Genomic DNA, 24,013 nt, shown 5'->3' on the forward strand with positions numbered 1-24,013 from the left:
GCTGGCGGTATTGAATAAGCATTGCTGCACTGATGGGGTATGCATTAGACGAAAAAAAAGAAGAAAAAGAAGAATAATACGCCCAGAAAAGAGGCGAAAAGGAGAAAAACGTAAAAAAACGTGAAAAAAAAGTAAGAGGAAGAGAAGGGAAAAAAAGGTGGAAATGGGTTTAAAAGTGATTTCGGCGGAGAAATATATATATATATATATATATATATATATATATATATATATATATACGCGCACACACACACATATATATAAACGTATTCTCCGTTGAGATATTGCAGCCGCTGCTGTGTCCAGGCCCAGGAGCCTTAGCACTGTGCTGTGATGTCACTCAATACCACTGACATCACTAGGTGTAAACAACATCTCTCCTTTGCTGTGTATGTGACTATGGAGCTGTTTGGTGATGTCGTCTATTATGGCCTTCATAGAAGCAACAGGAGATTGTTGCATCCATCTAGAACCCTCAGAACTACAGTGCTATGATGTCACTCACTTCCACAGGCCTTGCAGAGTGTAAACAACAACAACCCAGCTTTGTTGTGTATGTAACCATAGGGATTTGTGATGTCACCTAGAACCTTCACAGCAGCGACAGCTTTATGAGGAGCATCAGCACTGCTCTGCCTGAGCAGAACCATCACCGCCATAGGTTGTCAAATAACCCGGATTTAACCCACACAGGTAAGTCCAATGGGGTGCAGGCATGTCCTCTATGCTTACAGCTTCCCGTGGGTGTTGGTTTGATACCGTTTGGGGACAGCCAAGGAGGCATCTGCAGGCAACAAAGGTAGGTGTGTGCTTGTGTGTGTGTTTCCTATGCAGATCCTAAGCCCAGTGTCACATGCAAGTAGGAGGAGTAAGAAGGGTTCCTGGCAAATCCGGGTTATGGATTGCATTTAAAAAGGCCCCGTGGGAGTGCAATGGGCCCCTGTCTTGCTGCTTAGCAATAATGGTATGGGTTTAGGTTCTGCTGTGTGTACTGGTGGTTGACTGCCCCCCAGCCCAGAGTGTGCATGGAAAATTGTCTGGCAGCCTCCCTGACAGCAAGCAGTGATAGTGCCCATGAAGGGGACCTTGTTGGGCCCGCCCCTTTCACGGTTATCGCTTCTCGGCCTTTTGGCTAAGATCAAGTGTAGTATCTGTTCTTATCAGTTTAATATCTGATACGTCCCCTATCTGGGGACCATATATTAAATGGATTTTTGAGAACGGGGGCCGATTTCGAAGCTTGCTTCCGTCGCCCTATGCATTGACCCGATATGGCAGTATCTTCGGGTACAGTGCACCACCCCCTTACAGGGTTAAAAAGAAAGATTCCTACTTTCATTGCTACCTGCTTGCTGGCTAGCCAGCTAGCCAGCCCTGTGGGCCTTGCTGCTGCTGCTGCAGCCAAAAAACAAAAGGTGGTGCTGCTGCTGCTGCTTCTGCTGCTTCTGCTTCTGCTTGTGTCTGGCCGCTGTTGGAGCGTCCAGGCACAGGACTTCTGCTGCTGCTGACTAAATGGCCTCCTTAATTGGATCATTTGAGTAGCCAGCACACCTGTGCAGGTAGGGCATGACATGATAGGCAGCTGCCTTGATAGCGGGTGGGTGCTGAATGTTCCTAATTGACAAAATAAGATTAATGCTTATGAAGAAATATAAAATCTCATCCCTTCCCCAATATCGCGCCACACCCCTACCCCTTAATTCCCTGGTTGAACTTGATGGACATATGTCTTTTTTCGACCGTACTAACTATGTAACTATGTAACATAACATGGGGGGGGTCTCCTGGCTGTTCACACAGGTGTGTCATTGCTGTACATTGACCATGCATTGCTTCTGTGGTATTGCAAAGGCAAAGACAAATGCTTCCAGCCATCCATTGCACTAATGGATTGGTCATCAGCTGGCTGTCTATGTCCCGCATCAATATAGACCAAAGTACAGAGGGTTAGGCTATGCTATTGTGCACCTACCTGATGCATCAGAAGGTGCGAGGCCCTTGCTAAATTCTGTGCACAGACTTTGAGATCTATACTTTAGACTGTATCTAAACCTGCTCCAACATGGACTGACATTCTGGCCTACTTTCAGCCGATGCGACTTGTCTGTCGCTGAACAGTCGCTTTTTATGTATTCAGCACCTATGTATAATGTTGTAAAAATGCTCTAGAAGCTAAAGTCGCAGAAATGTCACACATATTTGGCCTGCAACTTTCTGTGCGACAAATTCAGACAGGAAAAATCAGTATAAATCCTTAGAAAATTATCCCCCAGTGTCTCCATCTGCTGGCGGTATTGAATAAGCATTGCTGCACTGATGGGGTATGCATTAGACGAAAAAAAAGAAGAAAAAGAAGAATAATACGCCCAGAAAAGAGGCGAAAAGGAGAAAAACGTAAAAAAACGTGAAAAAAAAGTAAGAGGAAGAGAAGGGAAAAAAAGGTGGAAATGGGTTTAAAAGTGATTTCGGCGGAGAAATATATATATATATATATATATATATATATATATATATATATACGCGCACACACACACATATATATAAACGTATTCTCCGTTGAGATATTGCAGCCGCTGCTGTGTCCAGGCCCAGGAGCCTTAGCACTGTGCTGTGATGTCACTCAATACCACTGACATCACTAGGTGTAAACAACATCTCTCCTTTGCTGTGTATGTGACTATGGAGCTGTTTGGTGATGTCGTCTATTATGGCCTTCATAGAAGCAACAGGAGATTGTTGCATCCATCTAGAACCCTCAGAACTACAGTGCTATGATGTCACTCACTTCCACAGGCCTTGCAGAGTGTAAACAACAACAACCCAGCTTTGTTGTGTATGTAACCATAGGGATTTGTGATGTCACCTAGAACCTTCACAGCAGCGACAGCTTTATGAGGAGCATCAGCACTGCTCTGCCTGAGCAGAACCATCACCGCCATAGGTTGTCAAATAACCCGGATTTAACCCACACAGGTAAGTCCAATGGGGTGCAGGCATGTCCTCTATGCTTACAGCTTCCCGTGGGTGTTGGTTTGATACCGTTTGGGGACAGCCAAGGAGGCATCTGCAGGCAACAAAGGTAGGTGTGTGCTTGTGTGTGTGTTTCCTATGCAGATCCTAAGCCCAGTGTCACATGCAAGTAGGAGGAGTAAGAAGGGTTCCTGGCAAATCCGGGTTATGGATTGCATTTAAAAAGGCCCCGTGGGAGTGCAATGGGCCCCTGTCTTGCTGCTTAGCAATAATGGTATGGGTTTAGGTTCTGCTGTGTGTACTGGTGGTTGACTGCCCCCCAGCCCAGAGTGTGCATGGAAAATTGTCTGGCAGCCTCCCTGACAGCAAGCAGTGATAGTGCCCATGAAGGGGACCTTGTTGGGCCCGCCCCTTTCACGGTTATCGCTTCTCGGCCTTTTGGCTAAGATCAAGTGTAGTATCTGTTCTTATCAGTTTAATATCTGATACGTCCCCTATCTGGGGACCATATATTAAATGGATTTTTGAGAACGGGGGCCGATTTCGAAGCTTGCTTCCGTCGCCCTATGCATTGACCCGATATGGCAGTATCTTCGGGTACAGTGCACCACCCCCTTACAGGGTTAAAAAGAAAGATTCCTACTTTCATTGCTACCTGCTTGCTGGCTAGCCAGCTAGCCAGCCCTGTGGGCCTTGCTGCTGCTGCTGCAGCCAAAAAACAAAAGGTGCTGCTGCTGCTTCTGCTGCTTCTGCTTCTGCTTGTGTCTGGCCGCTGTTGGAGCGTCCAGGCACAGGACTTCTGCTGCTGCTGACTAAATGGCCTCCTTAATTGGATCATTTGAGTAGCCAGCACACCTGTGCAGGTAGGGCATGACATGATAGGCAGCTGCCTTGATAGCGGGTGGGTGCTGAATGTTCCTAATTGACAAAATAAGATTAATGCTTATGAAGAAATATAAAATCTCATCCCTTCCCCAATATCGCGCCACACCCCTACCCCTTAATTCCCTGGTTGAACTTGATGGACATATGTCTTTTTTCGACCGTACTAACTATGTAACTATGTAACATAACATGGGGGGGGGTCTCCTGGCTGTTCACACAGGTGTGTCATTGCTGTACATTGACCATGCATTGCTTCTGTGGTATTGCAAAGGCAAAGACAAATGCTTCCAGCCATCCATTGCACTAATGGATTGGTCATCAGCTGGCTGTCTATGTCCCGCATCAATATAGACCAAAGTACAGAGGGTTAGGCTATGCTATTGTGCACCTACCTGATGCATCAGAAGGTGCGAGGCCCTTGCTAAATTCTGTGCACAGACTTTGAGATCTATACTTTAGACTGTATCTAAACCTGCTCCAACATGGACTGACATTCTGGCCTACTTTCAGCCGATGCGACTTGTCTGTCGCTGAACAGTCGCTTTTTATGTATTCAGCACCTATGTATAATGTTGTAAAAATGCTCTAGAAGCTAAAGTCGCAGAAATGTCACACATATTTGGCCTGCAACTTTCTGTGCGACAAATTCAGACAGGAAAAATCAGTATAAATCCTTAGAAAATTATCCCCCAGTGTCTCCATCTGCTGGCGGTATTGAATAAGCATTGCTGCACTGATGGGGTATGCATTAGACGAAAAAAAAGAAGAAAAAGAAGAATAATACGCCCAGAAAAGAGGCGAAAAGGAGAAAAACGTAAAAAAACGTGAAAAAAAAGTAAGAGGAAGAGAAGGGAAAAAAAGGTGGAAATGGGTTTAAAAGTGATTTCGGCGGAGAAATATATATATATATATATATATATATATATATATATATATATATATACGCGCACACACACACATATATATAAACGTATTCTCCGTTGAGATATTGCAGCCGCTGCTGTGTCCAGGCCCAGGAGCCTTAGCACTGTGCTGTGATGTCACTCAATACCACTGACATCACTAGGTGTAAACAACATCTCTCCTTTGCTGTGTATGTGACTATGGAGCTGTTTGGTGATGTCGTCTATTATGGCCTTCATAGAAGCAACAGGAGATTGTTGCATCCATCTAGAACCCTCAGAACTACAGTGCTATGATGTCACTCACTTCCACAGGCCTTGCAGAGTGTAAACAACAACAACCCAGCTTTGTTGTGTATGTAACCATAGGGATTTGTGATGTCACCTAGAACCTTCACAGCAGCGACAGCTTTATGAGGAGCATCAGCACTGCTCTGCCTGAGCAGAACCATCACCGCCATAGGTTGTCAAATAACCCGGATTTAACCCACACAGGTAAGTCCAATGGGGTGCAGGCATGTCCTCTATGCTTACAGCTTCCCGTGGGTGTTGGTTTGATACCGTTTGGGGACAGCCAAGGAGGCATCTGCAGGCAACAAAGGTAGGTGTGTGCTTGTGTGTGTGTTTCCTATGCAGATCCTAAGCCCAGTGTCACATGCAAGTAGGAGGAGTAAGAAGGGTTCCTGGCAAATCCGGGTTATGGATTGCATTTAAAAAGGCCCCGTGGGAGTGCAATGGGCCCCTGTCTTGCTGCTTAGCAATAATGGTATGGGTTTAGGTTCTGCTGTGTGTACTGGTGGTTGACTGCCCCCCAGCCCAGAGTGTGCATGGAAAATTGTCTGGCAGCCTCCCTGACAGCAAGCAGTGATAGTGCCCATGAAGGGGACCTTGTTGGGCCCGCCCCTTTCACGGTTATCGCTTCTCGGCCTTTTGGCTAAGATCAAGTGTAGTATCTGTTCTTATCAGTTTAATATCTGATACGTCCCCTATCTGGGGACCATATATTAAATGGATTTTTGAGAACGGGGGCCGATTTCGAAGCTTGCTTCCGTCGCCCTATGCATTGACCCGATATGGCAGTATCTTCGGGTACAGTGCACCACCCCCTTACAGGGTTAAAAAGAAAGATTCCTACTTTCATTGCTACCTGCTTGCTGGCTAGCCAGCTAGCCAGCCCTGTGGGCCTTGCTGCTGCTGCTGCAGCCAAAAAACAAAAGGTGGTGCTGCTGCTGCTTCTGCTGCTTCTGCTTCTGCTTGTGTCTGGCCGCTGTTGGAGCGTCCAGGCACAGGACTTCTGCTGCTGCTGACTAAATGGCCTCCTTAATTGGATCATTTGAGTAGCCAGCACACCTGTGCAGGTAGGGCATGACATGATAGGCAGCTGCCTTGATAGCGGGTGGGTGCTGAATGTTCCTAATTGACAAAATAAGATTAATGCTTATGAAGAAATATAAAATCTCATCCCTTCCCCAATATCGCGCCACACCCCTACCCCTTAATTCCCTGGTTGAACTTGATGGACATATGTCTTTTTTCGACCGTACTAACTATGTAACTATGTAACATAACATGGGGGGGGTCTCCTGGCTGTTCACACAGGTGTGTCATTGCTGTACATTGACCATGCATTGCTTCTGTGGTATTGCAAAGGCAAAGACAAATGCTTCCAGCCATCCATTGCACTAATGGATTGGTCATCAGCTGGCTGTCTATGTCCCGCATCAATATAGACCAAAGTACAGAGGGTTAGGCTATGCTATTGTGCACCTACCTGATGCATCAGAAGGTGCGAGGCCCTTGCTAAATTCTGTGCACAGACTTTGAGATCTATACTTTAGACTGTATCTAAACCTGCTCCAACATGGACTGACATTCTGGCCTACTTTCAGCCGATGCGACTTGTCTGTCGCTGAACAGTCGCTTTTTATGTATTCAGCACCTATGTATAATGTTGTAAAAATGCTCTAGAAGCTAAAGTCGCAGAAATGTCACACATATTTGGCCTGCAACTTTCTGTGCGACAAATTCAGACAGGAAAAATCAGTATAAATCCTTAGAAAATTATCCCCCAGTGTCTCCATCTGCTGGCGGTATTGAATAAGCATTGCTGCACTGATGGGGTATGCATTAGACGAAAAAAAAGAAGAAAAAGAAGAATAATACGCCCAGAAAAGAGGCGAAAAGGAGAAAAACGTAAAAAAACGTGAAAAAAAAGTAAGAGGAAGAGAAGGGAAAAAAAGGTGGAAATGGGTTTAAAAGTGATTTCGGCGGAGAATATATATATATATATATATATATATATATATATATATATATATACGCGCACACACACACATATATATAAACGTATTCTCCGTTGAGATATTGCAGCCGCTGCTGTGTCCAGGCCCAGGAGCCTTAGCACTGTGCTGTGATGTCACTCAATACCACTGACATCACTAGGTGTAAACAACATCTCTCCTTTGCTGTGTATGTGACTATGGAGCTGTTTGGTGATGTCGTCTATTATGGCCTTCATAGAAGCAACAGGAGATTGTTGCATCCATCTAGAACCCTCAGAACTACAGTGCTATGATGTCACTCACTTCCACAGGCCTTGCAGAGTGTAAACAACAACAACCCAGCTTTGTTGTGTATGTAACCATAGGGATTTGTGATGTCACCTAGAACCTTCACAGCAGCGACAGCTTTATGAGGAGCATCAGCACTGCTCTGCCTGAGCAGAACCATCACCGCCATAGGTTGTCAAATAACCCGGATTTAACCCACACAGGTAAGTCCAATGGGGTGCAGGCATGTCCTCTATGCTTACAGCTTCCCGTGGGTGTTGGTTTGATACCGTTTGGGGACAGCCAAGGAGGCATCTGCAGGCAACAAAGGTAGGTGTGTGCTTGTGTGTGTGTTTCCTATGCAGATCCTAAGCCCAGTGTCACATGCAAGTAGGAGGAGTAAGAAGGGTTCCTGGCAAATCCGGGTTATGGATTGCATTTAAAAAGGCCCCGTGGGAGTGCAATGGGCCCCTGTCTTGCTGCTTAGCAATAATGGTATGGGTTTAGGTTCTGCTGTGTGTACTGGTGGTTGACTGCCCCCCAGCCCAGAGTGTGCATGGAAAATTGTCTGGCAGCCTCCCTGACAGCAAGCAGTGATAGTGCCCATGAAGGGGACCTTGTTGGGCCCGCCCCTTTCACGGTTATCGCTTCTCGGCCTTTTGGCTAAGATCAAGTGTAGTATCTGTTCTTATCAGTTTAATATCTGATACGTCCCCTATCTGGGGACCATATATTAAATGGATTTTTGAGAACGGGGGCCGATTTCGAAGCTTGCTTCCGTCGCCCTATGCATTGACCCGATATGGCAGTATCTTCGGGTACAGTGCACCACCCCCTTACAGGGTTAAAAAGAAAGATTCCTACTTTCATTGCTACCTGCTTGCTGGCTAGCCAGCTAGCCAGCCCTGTGGGCCTTGCTGCTGCTGCTGCAGCCAAAAAACAAAAGGTGGTGCTGCTGCTGCTTCTGCTGCTTCTGCTTCTGCTTGTGTCTGGCCGCTGTTGGAGCGTCCAGGCACAGGACTTCTGCTGCTGCTGACTAAATGGCCTCCTTAATTGGATCATTTGAGTAGCCAGCACACCTGTGCAGGTAGGGCATGACATGATAGGCAGCTGCCTTGATAGCGGGTGGGTGCTGAATGTTCCTAATTGACAAAATAAGATTAATGCTTATGAAGAAATATAAAATCTCATCCCTTCCCCAATATCGCGCCACACCCCTACCCCTTAATTCCCTGGTTGAACTTGATGGACATATGTCTTTTTTCGACCGTACTAACTATGTAACTATGTAACATAACATGGGGGGGGTCTCCTGGCTGTTCACACAGGTGTGTCATTGCTGTACATTGACCATGCATTGCTTCTGTGGTATTGCAAAGGCAAAGACAAATGCTTACAGCCATCCATTGCACTACTGGATTGGTCATCAGCTGGCTGTCTATGTCCCGCATCAATATAGACCAAAGTACAGAGGGTTAGGCTATGCTATTGTGCACCTACCTGATGCATCAGAAGGTGCGAGGCCCTTGCTAAATTCTGTGCACAGACTTTGAGATCTATACTTTAGACTGTATCTAAACCTGCTCCAACATGGACTGACATTCTGGCCTACTTTCAGCCGATGCGACTTGTCTGTCGCTGATCAGTCGCTTTTTATGTATTCAGCACCTATGTATAATGTTGTAAAAATGCTCTAGAAGCTAAAGTCGCAGAAATGTCACACATATTTGGCCTGCAACTTTCTGTGCGACAAATTCAGACAGGAAAAATCAGTATAAATCCTTAGAAAATTATCCCCCAGTGTCTCCATCTGCTGGCGGTATTGAATAAGCATTGCTGCACTGATGGGGTATGCATTAGACGAAAAAAAAGAAGAAAAAGAAGAATAATACGCCCAGAAAAGAGGCGAAAAGGAGAAAAACGTAAAAAAACGTGAAAAAAAAGTAAGAGGAAGAGAAGGGAAAAAAAGGTGGAAATGGGTTTAAAAGTGATTTCGGCGGAGAAATATATATATATATATATATATATATATATATATATATATATATATATACGCGCACACACACACATATATATAAACGTATTCTCCGTTGAGATATTGCAGCCGCTGCTGTGTCCAGGCCCAGGAGCCTTAGCACTGTGCTGTGATGTCACTCAATACCACTGACATCACTAGGTGTAAACAACATCTCTCCTTTGCTGTGTATGTGACTATGGAGCTGTTTGGTGATGTCGTCTATTATGGCCTTCATAGAAGCAACAGGAGATTGTTGCATCCATCTAGAACCCTCAGAACTACAGTGCTATGATGTCACTCACTTCCACAGGCCTTGCAGAGTGTAAACAACAACAACCCAGCTTTGTTGTGTATGTAACCATAGGGATTTGTGATGTCACCTAGAACCTTCACAGCAGCGACAGCTTTATGAGGAGCATCAGCACTGCTCTGCCTGAGCAGAACCATCACAGCCATAGGTTGTCAAATAACCCGGATTTAACCCACACAGGTAAGTCCAATGGGGTGCAGGCATGTCCTCTATGCTTACAGCTTCCCGTGGGTGTTGGTTTGATACCGTTTGGGGACAGCCAAGGAGGCATCTGCAGGCAACAAAGGTAGGTGTGTGCTTGTGTGTGTGTTTCCTATGCAGATCCTAAGCCCAGTGTCACATGCAAGTAGGAGGAGTAAGAAGGGTTCCTGGCAAATCCGGGTTATGGATTGCATTTAAAAAGGCCCCGTGGGAGTGCAATGGGCCCCTGTCTTGCTGCTTAGCAATAATGGTATGGGTTTAGGTTCTGCTGTGTGTACTGGTGGTTGACTGCCCCCCAGCCCAGAGTGTGCATGGAAAATTGTCTGGCAGCCTCCCTGACAGCAAGCAGTGATAGTGCCCATGAAGGGGACCTTGTTGGGCCCGCCCCTTTCACGGTTATCGCTTCTCGGCCTTTTGGCTAAGATCAAGTGTAGTAATACAGGAGATCTGGTCAGAAGGTACTCGGGTACCCCTCTCCTCGGCCTTGTGGGATCGCCCAGGTTTATTGCCTGGGCTTCACCCACTTGTTGCTATTGGGGAGAGGGCCTAGTCCCAGGGTAACGAGTGGCGATCGCCTCTCAAGACCTTCGGGTGGAGAGAGGTTAGAACCATGGATGATGATCCGGATCCAGGTTCTGTGCCGGCATACGCAAGGATCAAAAACACCGTGAGAGTCATTCTCACGGATGATACCAAAAGGGCGGACGATTTGAAATTCGTAGGAGAGGACGTGCTCGGAGGAGTTTTCGGAATACAGAAGGGCGAGATATTGGCAATCCAGGACTACCCGAAGCGTAAAATTTTTGATGTGACGTTCACACAAAATGGCATCCACAGAGATTTTGTTACCAGAGCTGCTGCGAGTAAAGACAAAAAGCTTCAGGGTGTCCGGATTATTGAGCACGTTCTAGACGATATTAAGCTGGTGGTAGTAAAGATGTATTCCCCTTTCGCCAACCTACACGATGTTGAGTTGTTTTTACAAGTCTATTTTAGTAAGGTTGAGTGCAGAGGAAAAATCATGAACAGCTGTGGCATCTGGACATCTAAGTGGAGATTTCAGGTTACATGCAAAAAAGATGACAGATTGCCAGGGGGAATACAACTACCACCAGCTCGTTTTAAAATAAATAATATGTGTGGCGACCTCTTTTATGCGGGGATGCCAAGCTACTGCAGGAAGTGTCACAGATATGGACACACAAAAGAAAACTGTGAAAGTACATGCAAAAAATGTGGTAGCACACAGCACGAGACAGAGAAATGCACAAGAGGAGGGAGGTGCAATTTCTGTCAACAATTCGGTCACCTTTTCTCCTCTTGTCCCCACAGACATAGGACGGAGCAGCAGTGGCAACCCTGGAGGCAGCAAGGACAGCAACCGGGACACCAGCCGAGGCAAGCAGAGCCAGTGATTACCCCCCCACAAGAGGTAAGCGGTGAGATGGAGAAGGAGAAAGACCCCCCTCAGGCAAAAGGAGGGGACCCTAAAGAGCAGAGGATGGCCAAAAAACGTGCAAGTGGTGAAAAAACTGGCCCCCAGGAGCATGCTGGGTTAAGAGAGGAGCGGACGGCGGCTGAATCCGCTCCTCAGCAACCTCTGGCTCAGGGTCCCCCTGAGAGCGATGATCCGGGTGGAGAGGTGAAGGTTAAAAGGCGGAGGGGCTCCAGAAGACTCTATTCGGAGGCGGTCCAGGGGGAGCCGATGGAAGTACCTGCGGATGCAGGGAACCCAAGTGACGTTCCTCCACAGGTCCCCATAGGGGATACCCCCCCTCCTCCCTGCCAGGAGGAGGTTTCAGGGGTGACCGTCTCTGAGGTACCAGAGACGGAACTAAGTGAACACCCGACCCCTATGGAGGGGCAAGAGGTGGAAGAACCCAATGAGTCTGGAGCCCTGATTGCCAGGATGCCCGAGAACAACTATGCCTCAATCATGATGGAGGAGGGGGGTCGGCTGAGTGATGGTGCCTCCTCTCCTGCTTCCTCTATGCGTACAGTTGAGTCAGATTTTGGGGGGTATGAGGCTTCGGAGGGGGAATCAGAGGTGTAAGACATTTTCTTGTACATTCCCATGGCTGAGTTGTCCGGTCTGTCCTTGAACGTGAGAAGTGTGAGCGCCAGAGTAAGAAGGGTTGCCCTATTTAATTACTTGTCGGTTTTTGCTGCTTCCGTCCTTTTCCTGCAGGAATGTGGCATCCCGCACAGATTAAATTATAAAGAATATGAAGATGATTGGGTGCACGGTCCATCAGTCTGGTCTGGATCAAATGAGTCCAGATCAGCAGGGGTCGCCATACTTTTTAAAGGGAACGTTTTAATTGAGAGTTTTAACGAAATTTTACCAGGCAGAATTTTATTGGTCAGCGCTTTTATTAATGGTATTAAATGGCAGTTTTTAAATTTTTATGGTTCTCCTGATAAGAATGAAAGAATAAAAATGTTGGAGATTTTACCCCTTTTTATTAACAATTCTAGTCCTCTTGTTTTATCAGGTGATTTTAATTGTATTTTAAGGGGAGAACGCCGTTTTTCGAACGCAGTGAGTAGGAACTATGATAAGACGTCTTTTATGTTAAAAAACTTGATTTTAGATTTTAATCTCACTGATGTTTTTAAAAAATGTAATTTTAACGTACCAGAGGAAGACGGTGTTACCTGGAGCAATGCAAGCTGTAGCTCCAGGATAGATTTTATTTTTTGTTCTTATCAAGTACTGCCTTTTAACTGTGATCTTTTTACCAATGTTTTTTCTGACCATAAATTATTGTATTTTAAAGTTAAAAGTGATTTTAAAAGGAGAACTGGTAGGAATGCCTGGAAGTTAAACGTGTCCCTTTTAGAAGATCCGCAGGTTTTATCAGATTTTATCACCTTTTACAAGGAATGCAGACGAGTAAAAGACCCCAACACTCCCACCAGTATCTGGTGGGAAAAAATGAAACTAAAAATAAAAGAATTTTTTATCCGTGTTGGGGTTAGGAAAGCTAAAGAAAAACGTGAATTTTATAATATCCTAAATACTCGTCTGCAAACCCTGTACAAATTCAGAGCACATGGGATGGAGGTGGAGAAGGAGGTACATGATCTTAAAAAAGAAATAACTAAGTGCCTGGAGCAGAAAGGAAAAGAAATTATCTTTAGGTCTCGAATACAGCATCTTGAGGAAAACGAGACCTGCTCCAGGTATTTTTTTAAGAAAATACATGAAAATAGAAGGTTAATAGAAAACATTGAAGGAGTGAATGATGTACAGGGTATTTTAAAAAAGGTGCAAGAGTTTTATGCGGATCTTTTTAATGTAAAACACATTGATGAATGTTTTATGAATGACTCGTTAAAGGAGATCACCAATTTTTTAGATCCTGTCTCACAGTCTTTTTTATTGCAGAATATTTCAGAGCAGGAGATTTTAGAGACCGTCAAGAGTTTTAAAACAGGTAAAGTGCCTGGGCCGGATGGTATACCCATTGAATTTTATGTTACTTTTTATGGTATTTTAAAAGAAGATTTGTTCTCCCTTTTTACGGAAGTCTTTAAGTCTAAAATCCTCCCAGGCTCATGGAAGAAGGGTGATGTCTCCCTGCTATTCAAAAAGGGAGACCGGTCGGAACTCAAAAACTGGAGACCAATCACCCTTCTGAACTGCGACTATAAAATAATGGCGAAACTGTGTGCTAACCGCTTAAAGAACGTAATCCATAAAATAATTCATACAAACCAAGTCTGTGGGGTGCCTGGGAGGAGTTTATGGGAGAACCTAAACCTTTTAAAGGATGTAATTAGCGACACCAAATTAAGAAAAGGAAAGCTGGCGGTTTTATCCATAGATTTTGAAAAAGCTTTCGACAGGGTGTCACATTTTTATCTTTTTAAGGTTTTAGAGAAAATGGGTATACCTGATGGCTTTTTATTGTCTCTTAGAGCTTTTTATGATAACTGTACTAGTAAAATTTTAGTAAATGGTTTTAAGACACAGGGCGTGATTTTAAATTCCGGAGTGAAGCAGGGGTGTCCCTTGTCCCCACTACTCTTCATTTGCGCAATAGAGCCTCTTTTATGTACAATACGAAAGGATAAGCAGATCCATGGAGTCCCCCTGCCAGGAGGAGGGGGACTAGAGGCGAAGGTAGTGGGGTACATGGACGATGTTGCGGTGTTTTGCAGGGACACCCCATCGCTTCAGAAGACGCTAAAACAGATTCAATATTTTAATTGTGCCTCCGGTTTTAAAGTCAATTTTAACAAAAGTAACATTTTAAACATAGGCGGAATGCCTTTGTATGATGTGCCCGTCCCTGTGTCTGAGTCGGTGCAGATTTTAGGTGTCTCCTTTGACGAGTCTAATAATGGTTTTAATAGCTGGGACTTGGTGGCTCAAAAAATAAATAAGAAAATATGTATGTGGAACATGCGAGAACTTACAATGGAAGGGAAGGTTTTAATTACAAAAATGGTGCTTTTACCTATTTTATTGTATTTAAGTCTGGTTTTCCCACCCCCCGAAATGGTTCTAAAGAAAATAACAAAAGCTTGTTTTACTTTCTTTTGGAGTTCTAAGAGCGAAAAATTAAAGAGACAAATTGTGATAAAACCGAACTCCAGGGGCGGTAAGGATTTTCCAGATTTTAAAGCTTTCCTTTTAATAAAGTTTTTTAGCATGTGTTTTACTACTGTATTTAAAGATAGCTACTGGTCTTATTTTGTTCGTTTTAATACTGGTTATTTTATGCGGAGGAACGGCTGGTTTTCTACAGTTTTAAGTTGCCCTTATTCTTTGAATTTACCCCCTCAATACATGATTTTAGGAAAAATTTTAAACTTATATAATTTTAAAGGTAAAAGTGTTCAGGATCTGTGCAATAGCAAAAAACTACTAAAGGAAATAAAAGAAACCAGTACCGTGACTCCCATCAAAAATTTTAACGAACAGAAGTGTGTACAGATTTGGAAGATGTTGAGTATTAATTATCTTTTTAATTCACAGAAGGACCTGGCCTGGAGCTGCGCACACGAGTGTCTTCCATGCCGGGCATTCCAGCACCGAAGAGGATTATCCAACTCTGCAACCTGCCCGAGGGAGGGATGCCGACAAGAGGAGACCGTGCACCATCTAATATGGACTTGTTTTTACTCGCAGAAAATATGGACAAAGATACTCCCTCTGGTAAAAAGGATAACTGGACTAAAAGACTTAAATATTGCAGTGGTTTTTTATGGTTGCCTGGAATGCCCAACACGGACTCAAGAGACTATTGCATGGAAGATCATAAACTGTGTGAAGGCAGCTCTGTGGAAGGCCAGGAATATTTTATTGTTCAAGCATGAGGTTTTATCTGTGAAGGACATTTTATCTATCTGTTTTTATGAAATGTACCAGTACTATCTTTTAGACAAGAAGAGATTTCCGCTTTTATCTAGAAAATGGTTTTTAAAAGAATGGAATTCTATCTTGTAAAGCCACCAAGTGCCCATTTTATGTTTTAATATGTTGTAAATATGTTATTTATATGTAACTGTATTTATTGACATATTTGCACAACTTTGTTAACATTATTTAATTTTTAATAAAGTTTGCCCCCGTAAGGGTAGTCAAGTTAAAAAAAAAAATCTGTTCTTATCAGTTTAATATCTGATACGTCCCCTATCTGGGGACCATATATTAAATGGATTTTTGAGAACGGGGGCCGATTTCGAAGCTTGCTTCCGTCGCCCTATGCATTGACCCGATATGGCAGTATCTTCGGGTACAGTGCACCACCCCCTTACAGGGTTAAAAAGAAAGATTCCTACTTTCATTGCTACCTGCTTGCTGGCTAGCCAGCTAGCCAGCCCTGTGGGCCTTGCTGCTGCTGCTGCAGCCAAAAAACAAAAGGTGGTGCTGCTGCTGCTTCTGCTGCTTCTGCTTCTGCTTGTGTCTGGCCGCTGTTGGAGCGTCCAGGCACAGGACTTCTGCTGCTGCTGACTAAATGGCCTCCTTAATTGGATCATTTGAGTAGCCAGCACACCTGTGCAGGTAGGGCATGACATGATAGGCAGCTGCCTTGATAGCGGGTGGGTGCTGAATGTTCCTAATTGACAAAATAAGATTAATGCTTATGAAGAAATATAAAATCTCATCCCTTCCCCAATATCGCACCACACCCCTACCCCTTAATTCCCTGGTTGAACTTGATGGACATATGTCTTTTTTCGACCGTACTAACTATGTAACTATGTAACATAACATGGGGGGGGTCTCCTGGCTGTTCACACAGGTGTGTCATTGCTGTACATTGACCATGCATTGCTTCTGTGGTATTGCAAAGGCAAAGACAAATGCTTCCAGCCATCCATTGCACTAATGGATTGGTCATCAGCTGGCTGTCTATGTCCCGCATCAATATAGACCAAAGTACAGAGGGTTAGGCTATGCTATTGTGCACCTACCTGATGCATCAGAAGGTGCGAGGCCCTTGCTAAATTCTGTGCACAGACTTTGAGATCTATACTTTAGACTGTATCTAAACCTGCTCCAACATGGACTGACATTCTGGCCTACTTTCAGCCGATGCGACTTGTCTGTCGCTGAACAGTCGCTTTTTATGTATTCAGCACCTATGTATAATGTTGTAAAAATGCTCTAGAAGCTAAAGTCGCAGAAATGTCACACATATTTGGCCTGCAACTTTCTGTGCGACAAATTCAGACAGGAAAAATCAGTATAAATCCTTAGAAAATTATCCCCCAGTGTCTCCATCTGCTGGCGGTATTGAATAAGCATTGCTGCACTGATGGGGTATGCATTAGACGAAAAAAAAGAAGAAAAAGAAGAATAATACGCCCAGAAAAGAGGCGAAAAGGAGAAAAACGTAAAAAAACGTGAAAAAAAAGTAAGAGGAAGAGAAGGGAAAAAAAGGTGGAAATGGGTTTAAAAGTGATTTCGGCGGAGAAATATATATATATATATATATATATATATATATATATATATATATATATATACGCGCACACACACACATATATATAAACGTATTCTCCGTTGAGATATTGCAGCCGCTGCTGTGTCCAGGCCCAGGAGCCTTAGCACTGTGCTGTGATGTCACTCAATACCACTGACATCACTAGGTGTAAACAACATCTCTCCTTTGCTGTGTATGTGACTATGGAGCTGTTTGGTGATGTCGTCTATTATGGCCTTCATAGAAGCAACAGGAGATTGTTGCATCCATCTAGAACCCTCAGAACTACAGTGCTATGATGTCACTCACTTCCACAGGCCTTGCAGAGTGTAAACAACAACAACCCAGCTTTGTTGTGTATGTAACCATAGGGATTTGTGATGTCACCTAGAACCTTCACAGCAGCGACAGCTTTATGAGGAGCATCAGCACTGCTCTGCCTGAGCAGAACCATCACCGCCATAGGTTGTCAAATAACCCGGATTTAACCCACACAGGTAAGTCCAATGGGGTGCAGGCATGTCCTCTATGCTTACAGCTTCCCGTGGGTGTTGGTTTGATACCGTTTGGGGACAGCCAAGGAGGCATCTGCAGGCAACAAAGGTAGGTGTGTGCTTGTGTGTGTGTTTCCTATGCAGATCCTAAGCCCAGTGTCACATGCAAGTAGGAGGAGTAAGAAGGGTTCCTGGCAAATCCGGGTTATGGATTGCATTTAAAAAGGCCCCGTGGGAGTGCAATGGGCCCCTGTCTTGCTGCTTAGCAATAATGGTATGGGTTTAGGTTCTGCTGTGTGTACTGGTGGTTGACTGCCCCCCAGCCCAGAGTGTGCATGGAAAATTGTCTGGCAGCCTCCCTGACAGCAAGCAGTGATAGTGCCCATGAAGGGGACCTTGTTGGGCCCGCCCCTTTCACGGTTATCGCTTCTCGGCCTTTTGGCTAAGATCAAGTGTAGTATCTGTTCTTATCAGTTTAATATCTGATACGTCCCCTATCTGGGGACCATATATTAAATGGATTTTTGAGAACGGGGGCCGATTTCGAAGCTTGCTTCCGTCGCCCTATGCATTGACCCGATATGGCAGTATCTTCGGGTACAGTGCACCACCCCCTTACAGGGTTAAAAAGAAAGATTCCTACTTTCATTGCTACCTGCTTGCTGGCTAGCCAGCTAGCCAGCCCTGTGGGCCTTGCTGCTGCTGCTGCAGCCAAAAAACAAAAGGTGGTGCTGCTTCTGCTTCTGCTGCTTCTGCTTCTGCTTGTGTCTGGCCGCTGTTGGAGCGTCCAGGCACAGGACTTCTGCTGCTGCTGACTAAATGGCCTCCTTAATTGGATCATTTGAGTAGCCAGCACACCTGTGCAGGTAGGGCATGACATGATAGGCAGCTGCCTTGATAGCGGGTGGGTGCTGAATGTTCCTAATTGACAAAATAAGATTAATGCTTATGAAGAAATATAAAATCTCATCCCTTCCCCAATATCGCGCCACACCCCTACCCCTTAATTCCCTGGTTGAACTTGATGGACATATGTCTTTTTTCGACCGTACTAACTATGTAACTATGTAACATAACATGGGGGGGGTCTCCTGGCTGTTCACACAGGTGTGTCATTGCTGTACATTGACCATGCATTGCTTCTGTGGTATTGCAAAGGCAAAGACAAATGCTTCCAGCCATCCATTGCACTAATGGATTGGTCATCAGCTGGCTGTCTATGTCCCGCATCAATATAGACCAAAGTACAGAGGGTTAGGCTATGCTATTGTGCACCTACCTGATACATCAGAAGGTGCGAGGCCCTTGCTAAATTCTGTGCACAGACTTTGAGATCTATACTTTAGACTGTATCTAAACCTGCTCCAACATGGACTGACATTCTGGCCTACTTTCAGCCGATGCGACTTGTCTGTCGCTGAACAGTCGCTTTTTATGTATTCAGCACCTATGTATAATGTTGTAAAAATGCTCTAGAAGCTAAAGTCGCAGAAATGTCACACATATTTGGCCTGCAACTTTCTGTGCGACAAATTCAGACAGGAAAAATCAGTATAAATCCTTAGAAAATTATCCCCCAGTGTCTCCATCTGCTGGCGGTATTGAATAAGCATTGCTGCACTGATGGGGTATGCATTAGACGAAAAAAAAGAAGAAAAAGAAGAATAATACGCCCAGAAAAGAGGCGAAAAGGAGAAAAACGTAAAAAAACGTGAAAAAAAAGTAAGAGGAAGAGAAGGGAAAAAAAGGTGGAAATGGGTTTAAAAGTGATTTCGGCGGAGAAATATATATATATATATATATATATATATATATATATATATACGCGCACACACACACATATATATAAACGTATTCTCCGTTGAGATATTGCAGCCGCTGCTGTGTCCAGGCCCAGGAGCCTTAGCACTGTGCTGTGATGTCACTCAATACCACTGACATCACTAGGTGTAAACAACATCTCTCCTTTGCTGTGTATGTGACTATGGAGCTGTTTGGTGATGTCGTCTATTATGGCCTTCATAGAAGCAACAGGAGATTGTTGCATCCATCTAGAACCCTCAGAACTACAGTGCTATGATGTCACTCACTTCCACAGGCCTTGCAGAGTGTAAACAACAACAACCCAGCTTTGTTGTGTATGTAACCATAGGGATTTGTGATGTCACCTAGAACCTTCACAGCAGCGACAGCTTTATGAGGAGCATCAGCACTGCTCTGCCTGAGCAGAACCATCACCGCCATAGGTTGTCAAATAACCCGGATTTAACCCACACAGGTAAGTCCAATGGGGTGCAGGCATGTCCTCTATGCTTACAGCTTCCCGTGGGTGTTGGTTTGATACCGTTTGGGGACAGCCAAGGAGGCATCTGCAGGCAACAAAGGTAGGTGTGTGCTTGTGTGTGTGTTTCCTATGCAGATCCTAAGCCCAGTGTCACATGCAAGTAGGAGGAGTAAGAAGGGTTCCTGGCAAATCCGGGTTATGGATTGCATTTAAAAAGGCCCCGTGGGAGTGCAATGGGCCCCTGTCTTGCTGCTTAGCAATAATGGTATGGGTTTAGGTTCTGCTGTGTGTACTGGTGGTTGACTGCCCCCCAGCCCAGAGTGTGCATGGAAAATTGTCTGGCAGCCTCCCTGACAGCAAGCAGTGATAGTGCCCATGAAGGGGACCTTGTTGGGCCCGCCCCTTTCACGGTTATCGCTTCTCGGCCTTTTGGCTAAGATCAAGTGTAGTATCTGTTCTTATCAGTTTAATATCTGATACGTCCCCTATCTGGGGACCATATATTAAATGGATTTTTGAGAACGGGGGCCGATTTCGAAGCTTGCTTCCGTCGCCCTATGCATTGACCCGATATGGCAGTATCTTCGGGTACAGTCCACCACCCCCTTACAGGGTTAAAAAGAAAGATTCCTACTTTCATTGCTACCTGCTTGCTGGCTAGCCAGCTAGCCAGCCCTGTGGGCCTTGCTGCTGCTGCTGCAGCCAAAAAACAAAAGGTGGTGCTGCTGCTGCTTCTGCTGCTTCTGCTTCTGCTTGTGTCTGGCCGCTGTTGGAGCGTCCAGGCACAGGACTTCTGCTGCTGCTGACTAAATGGCCTCCTTAATTGGATCATTTGAGTAGCCAGCACACCTGTGCAGGTAGGGCATGACATGATAGGCAGCTGCCTTGATAGCGGGTGGGTGCTGAATGTTCCTAATTGACAAAATAAGATTAATGCTTATGAAGAAATATAAAATCTCATCCCTTCCCCAATATCGCGCCACACCCCTACCCCTTAATTCCCTGGTTGAACTTGATGGACATATGTCTTTTTTCGACCGTACTAACTATGTAACTATGTAACATAACATGGGGGGGGTCTCCTGGCTGTTCACACAGGTGTGTCATTGCTGTACATTGACCATGCATTGCTTCTGTGGTATTGCAAAGGCAAAGACAAATGCTTCCAGCCATCCATTGCACTAATGGATTGGTCATCAGCTGGCTGTCTATGTCCCGCATCAATATAGACCAAAGTACAGAGGGTTAGGCTATGCTATTGTGCACCTACCTGATGCATCAGAAGGTGCGAGGCCCTTGCTAAATTCTGTGCACAGACTTTGAGATCTATACTTTAGACTGTATCTAAACCTGCTCCAACATGGACTGACATTCTGGCCTACTTTCAGCCGATGCGACTTGTCTGTCGCTGAACAGTCGCTTTTTATGTATTCAGCACCTATGTATAATGTTGTAAAAATGCTCTAGAAGCTAAAGTCGCAGAAATGTCACACATATTTGGCCTGCAACTTTCTGTGCGACAAATTCAGACAGGAAAAATCAGTATAAATCCTTAGAAAATTATCCCCCAGTGTCTCCATCTGCTGGCGGTATTGAATAAGCATTGCTGCACTGATGGGGTATGCATTAGACGAAAAAAAAGAAGAAAAAGAAGAATAATACGCCCAGAAAAGAGGCGAAAAGGAGAAAAACGTAAAAAAACGTGAAAAAAAAGTAAGAGGAAGAGAAGGGAAAAAAAGGTGGAAATGGGTTTAAAAGTGATTTCGGCGGAGAAATATATATATATATATATATATATATATATATACGCGCACACACACACATATATATAAACGTATTCTCCGTTGAGATATTGCAGCCGCTGCTGTGTCCAGGCCCAGGAGCCTTAGCACTGTGCTGTGATGTCACTCAATACCACTGACATCACTAGGTGTAAACAACATCTCTCCTTTGCTGTGTATGTGACTATGGAGCTGTTTGGTGATGTCGTCTATTATGGCCTTCATAGAAGCAACAGGAGATTGTTGCATCCATCTAGAACCCTCAGAACTACAGTGCTATGATGTCACTCACTTCCACAGGCCTTGCAGAGTGTAAACAACAACAACCCAGCTTTGTTGTGTATGTAACCATAGGGATTTGTGATGTCACCTAGAACCTTCACAGCAGCGACAGCTTTATGAGGAGCATCAGCACTGCTCTGCCTGAGCAGAACCATCACCGCCATAGGTTGTCAAATAACCCGGATTTAACCCACACAGGTAAGTCCAATGGGGTGCAGGCATGTCCTCTATGCTTACAGCTTCCCGTGGGTGTTGGTTTGATACCGTTTGGGGACAGCCAAGGAGGCATCTGCAGGCAACAAAGGTAGGTGTGTGCTTGTGTGTGTGTTTCCTATGCAGATCCTAAGCCCAGTGTCACATGCAAGTAGGAGGAGTAAGAAGGGTTCCTGGCAAATCCGGGTTATGGATTGCATTTAAAAAGGCCCCGTGGGAGTGCAATGGGCCCCTGTCTTGCTGCTTAGCAATAATGGTATGGGTTTAGGTTCTGCTGTGTGTACTGGTGGTTGACTGCCCCCCAGTCCAGAGTGTGCATGGAAAATTGTCTGGCAGCCTCCCTGACAGCAAGCAGTGATAGTGCCCATGAAGGGGACCTTGTTGGGCCCGCCCCTTTCACGGTTATCGCTTCTCGGCCTTTTGGCTAAGATCAAGTGTAGTATCTGTTCTTATCAGTTTAATATCTGATACGTCCCCTATCTGGGGACCATATATTAAATGGATTTTTGAGAACGGGGGCCGATTTCGAAGCTTGCTTCCGTCGCCCTATGCATTGACCCGATATGGCAGTATCTTCGGGTACAGTGCACCACCCCCTTACAGGGTTAAAAAGAAAGATTCCTACTTTCATTGCTACCTGCTTGCTGGCTAGCCAGCTAGCCAGCCCTGTGGGCCTTGCTGCTGCTGCTGCAGCCAAAAAACAAAAGGTGGTGCTTCTGCTGCTTCTGCTTCTGCTTGTGTCTGGCCGCTGTTGGAGCGTCCAGGCACAGGACTTCTGCTGCTGCTGACTAAATGGCCTCCTTAATTGGATCATTTGAGTAGCCAGCACACCTGTGCAGGTAGGGCATGACATGATAGGCAGCTGCCTTGATAGCGGGTGGGTGCTGAATGTTCCTAATTGACAAAATAAGATTAATGCTTATGAAGAAATATAAAATCTCATCCCTTCCCCAATATCGCGCCACACCCCTACCCCTTAATTCCCTGGTTGAACTTGATGGACATATGTCTTTTTTCGACCGTACTAACTATGTAACTATGTAACATAACATGGGGGGGGTCTCCTGGCTGTTCACACAGGTGTGTCATTGCTGTACATTGACCATGCATTGCTTCTGTGGTATTGCAAAGGCAAAGACAAATGCTTCCAGCCATCCATTGCACTAATGGATTGGTCATCAGCTGGCTGTCTATGTCCCGCATCAATATAGACCAAAGTACAGAGGGTTAGGCTATGCTATTGTGCACCTACCTGATGCATCAGAAGGTGCGAGGCCCTTGCTAAATTCTGTGCACAGACTTTGAGATCTATACTTTAGACTGTATCTAAACCTGCTCCAACATGGACTGACATTCTGGCCTACTTTCAGCCGATGCGACTTGTCTGTCGCTGAACAGTCGCTTTTTATGTATTCAGCACCTATGTATAATGTTGTAAAAATGCTCTAGAAGCTAAAGTCGCAGAAATGTCACACATATTTGGCCTGCAACTTTCTGTGCGACAAATTCAGACAGGAAAAATCAGTATAAATCCTTAGAAAATTATCCCCCAGTGTCTCCATCTGCTGGCGGTATTGAATAAGCATTGCTGCACTGATGGGGTATGCATTAGACGAAAAAAAAGAAGAAAAAGAAGAATAATACGCCCAGAAAAGAGGCGAAAAGGAGAAAAACGTAAAAAAACGTGAAAAAAAAGTAAGAGGAAGAGAAGGGAAAAAAAGGTGGAAATGGGTTTAAAAGTGATTTCGGCGGAGAATATATATATATATATATATATATATATATATATATATATATACGCGCACACACACACATATATATATAAACGTATTCTCCGTTGAGATATTGCAGCCGCTGCTGTGTCCAGGCCCAGGAGCCTTAGCACTGTGCTGTGATGTCACTCAATACCACTGACATCACTAGGTGTAAACAACATCTCTCCTTTGCTGTGTATGTGACTATGGAGCTGTTTGGTGATGTCGTCTATTATGGCCTTCATAGAAGCAACAGGAGATTGTTGCATCCATCTAGAACCCTCAGAACTACAGTGCTATGATGTCACTCACTTCCACAGGCCTTGCAGAGTGTAAACAACAACAACCCAGCTTTGTTGTGTATGTAACCATAGGGATTTGTGATGTCACCTAGAACCTTCACAGCAGCGACAGCTTTATGAGGAGCATC

General features: G+C 44.8%; 7 non-coding genes and 2 pseudogenes across 7 annotated transcripts; all 9 read left to right on the forward strand.

Annotated features, from left to right (window-relative positions):
* The first annotated feature begins 1,112 nt into the window (after positions 1–1,112).
* Positions 1,113–1,303, forward strand: LOC130315754 (U2 spliceosomal RNA). Its single transcript, XR_008863195.1, has one exon. It is a non-coding gene; the product is annotated as a U2 spliceosomal RNA (small nuclear RNA).
* Positions 1,304–3,392: 2,089 nt separating this feature from the next.
* On the forward strand, positions 3,393–3,583 carry LOC130315755 (U2 spliceosomal RNA). Its single transcript, XR_008863196.1, has one exon. It is a non-coding gene; the product is annotated as a U2 spliceosomal RNA (small nuclear RNA).
* Positions 3,584–5,671: 2,088 nt separating this feature from the next.
* Positions 5,672–5,862, forward strand: LOC130315757 (U2 spliceosomal RNA). The gene has a single exon (XR_008863197.1). It is a non-coding gene; the product is annotated as a U2 spliceosomal RNA (small nuclear RNA).
* A 2,087-nt stretch (positions 5,863–7,949) lies between these two features.
* On the forward strand, positions 7,950–8,140 carry LOC130315758 (U2 spliceosomal RNA). The gene has a single exon (XR_008863198.1). It is a non-coding gene; the product is annotated as a U2 spliceosomal RNA (small nuclear RNA).
* Positions 8,141–10,232: 2,092 nt separating this feature from the next.
* Positions 10,233–10,365, forward strand: LOC130315919 (U2 spliceosomal RNA; annotated as a pseudogene).
* Positions 10,366–15,391: 5,026 nt separating this feature from the next.
* On the forward strand, positions 15,392–15,597 carry LOC130315904 (U2 spliceosomal RNA; annotated as a pseudogene).
* Positions 15,598–17,691: 2,094 nt separating this feature from the next.
* LOC130315759 (U2 spliceosomal RNA) lies at positions 17,692–17,882 on the forward strand. Its single transcript, XR_008863199.1, has one exon. It is a non-coding gene; the product is annotated as a U2 spliceosomal RNA (small nuclear RNA).
* A 2,084-nt stretch (positions 17,883–19,966) lies between these two features.
* Positions 19,967–20,157, forward strand: LOC130315894 (U2 spliceosomal RNA). The gene has a single exon (XR_008863322.1). It is a non-coding gene; the product is annotated as a U2 spliceosomal RNA (small nuclear RNA).
* A 2,076-nt stretch (positions 20,158–22,233) lies between these two features.
* LOC130315760 (U2 spliceosomal RNA) lies at positions 22,234–22,424 on the forward strand. Its single transcript, XR_008863200.1, has one exon. It is a non-coding gene; the product is annotated as a U2 spliceosomal RNA (small nuclear RNA).
* The last annotated feature ends 1,589 nt before the right edge of the window (positions 22,425–24,013 follow it).

The sequence above is a fragment of the Hyla sarda genome, unplaced genomic scaffold (genome assembly GCF_029499605.1).
Source record: "Hyla sarda isolate aHylSar1 unplaced genomic scaffold, aHylSar1.hap1 scaffold_189, whole genome shotgun sequence".
Taxonomy (NCBI): domain Eukaryota; kingdom Metazoa; phylum Chordata; class Amphibia; order Anura; family Hylidae; genus Hyla; species Hyla sarda.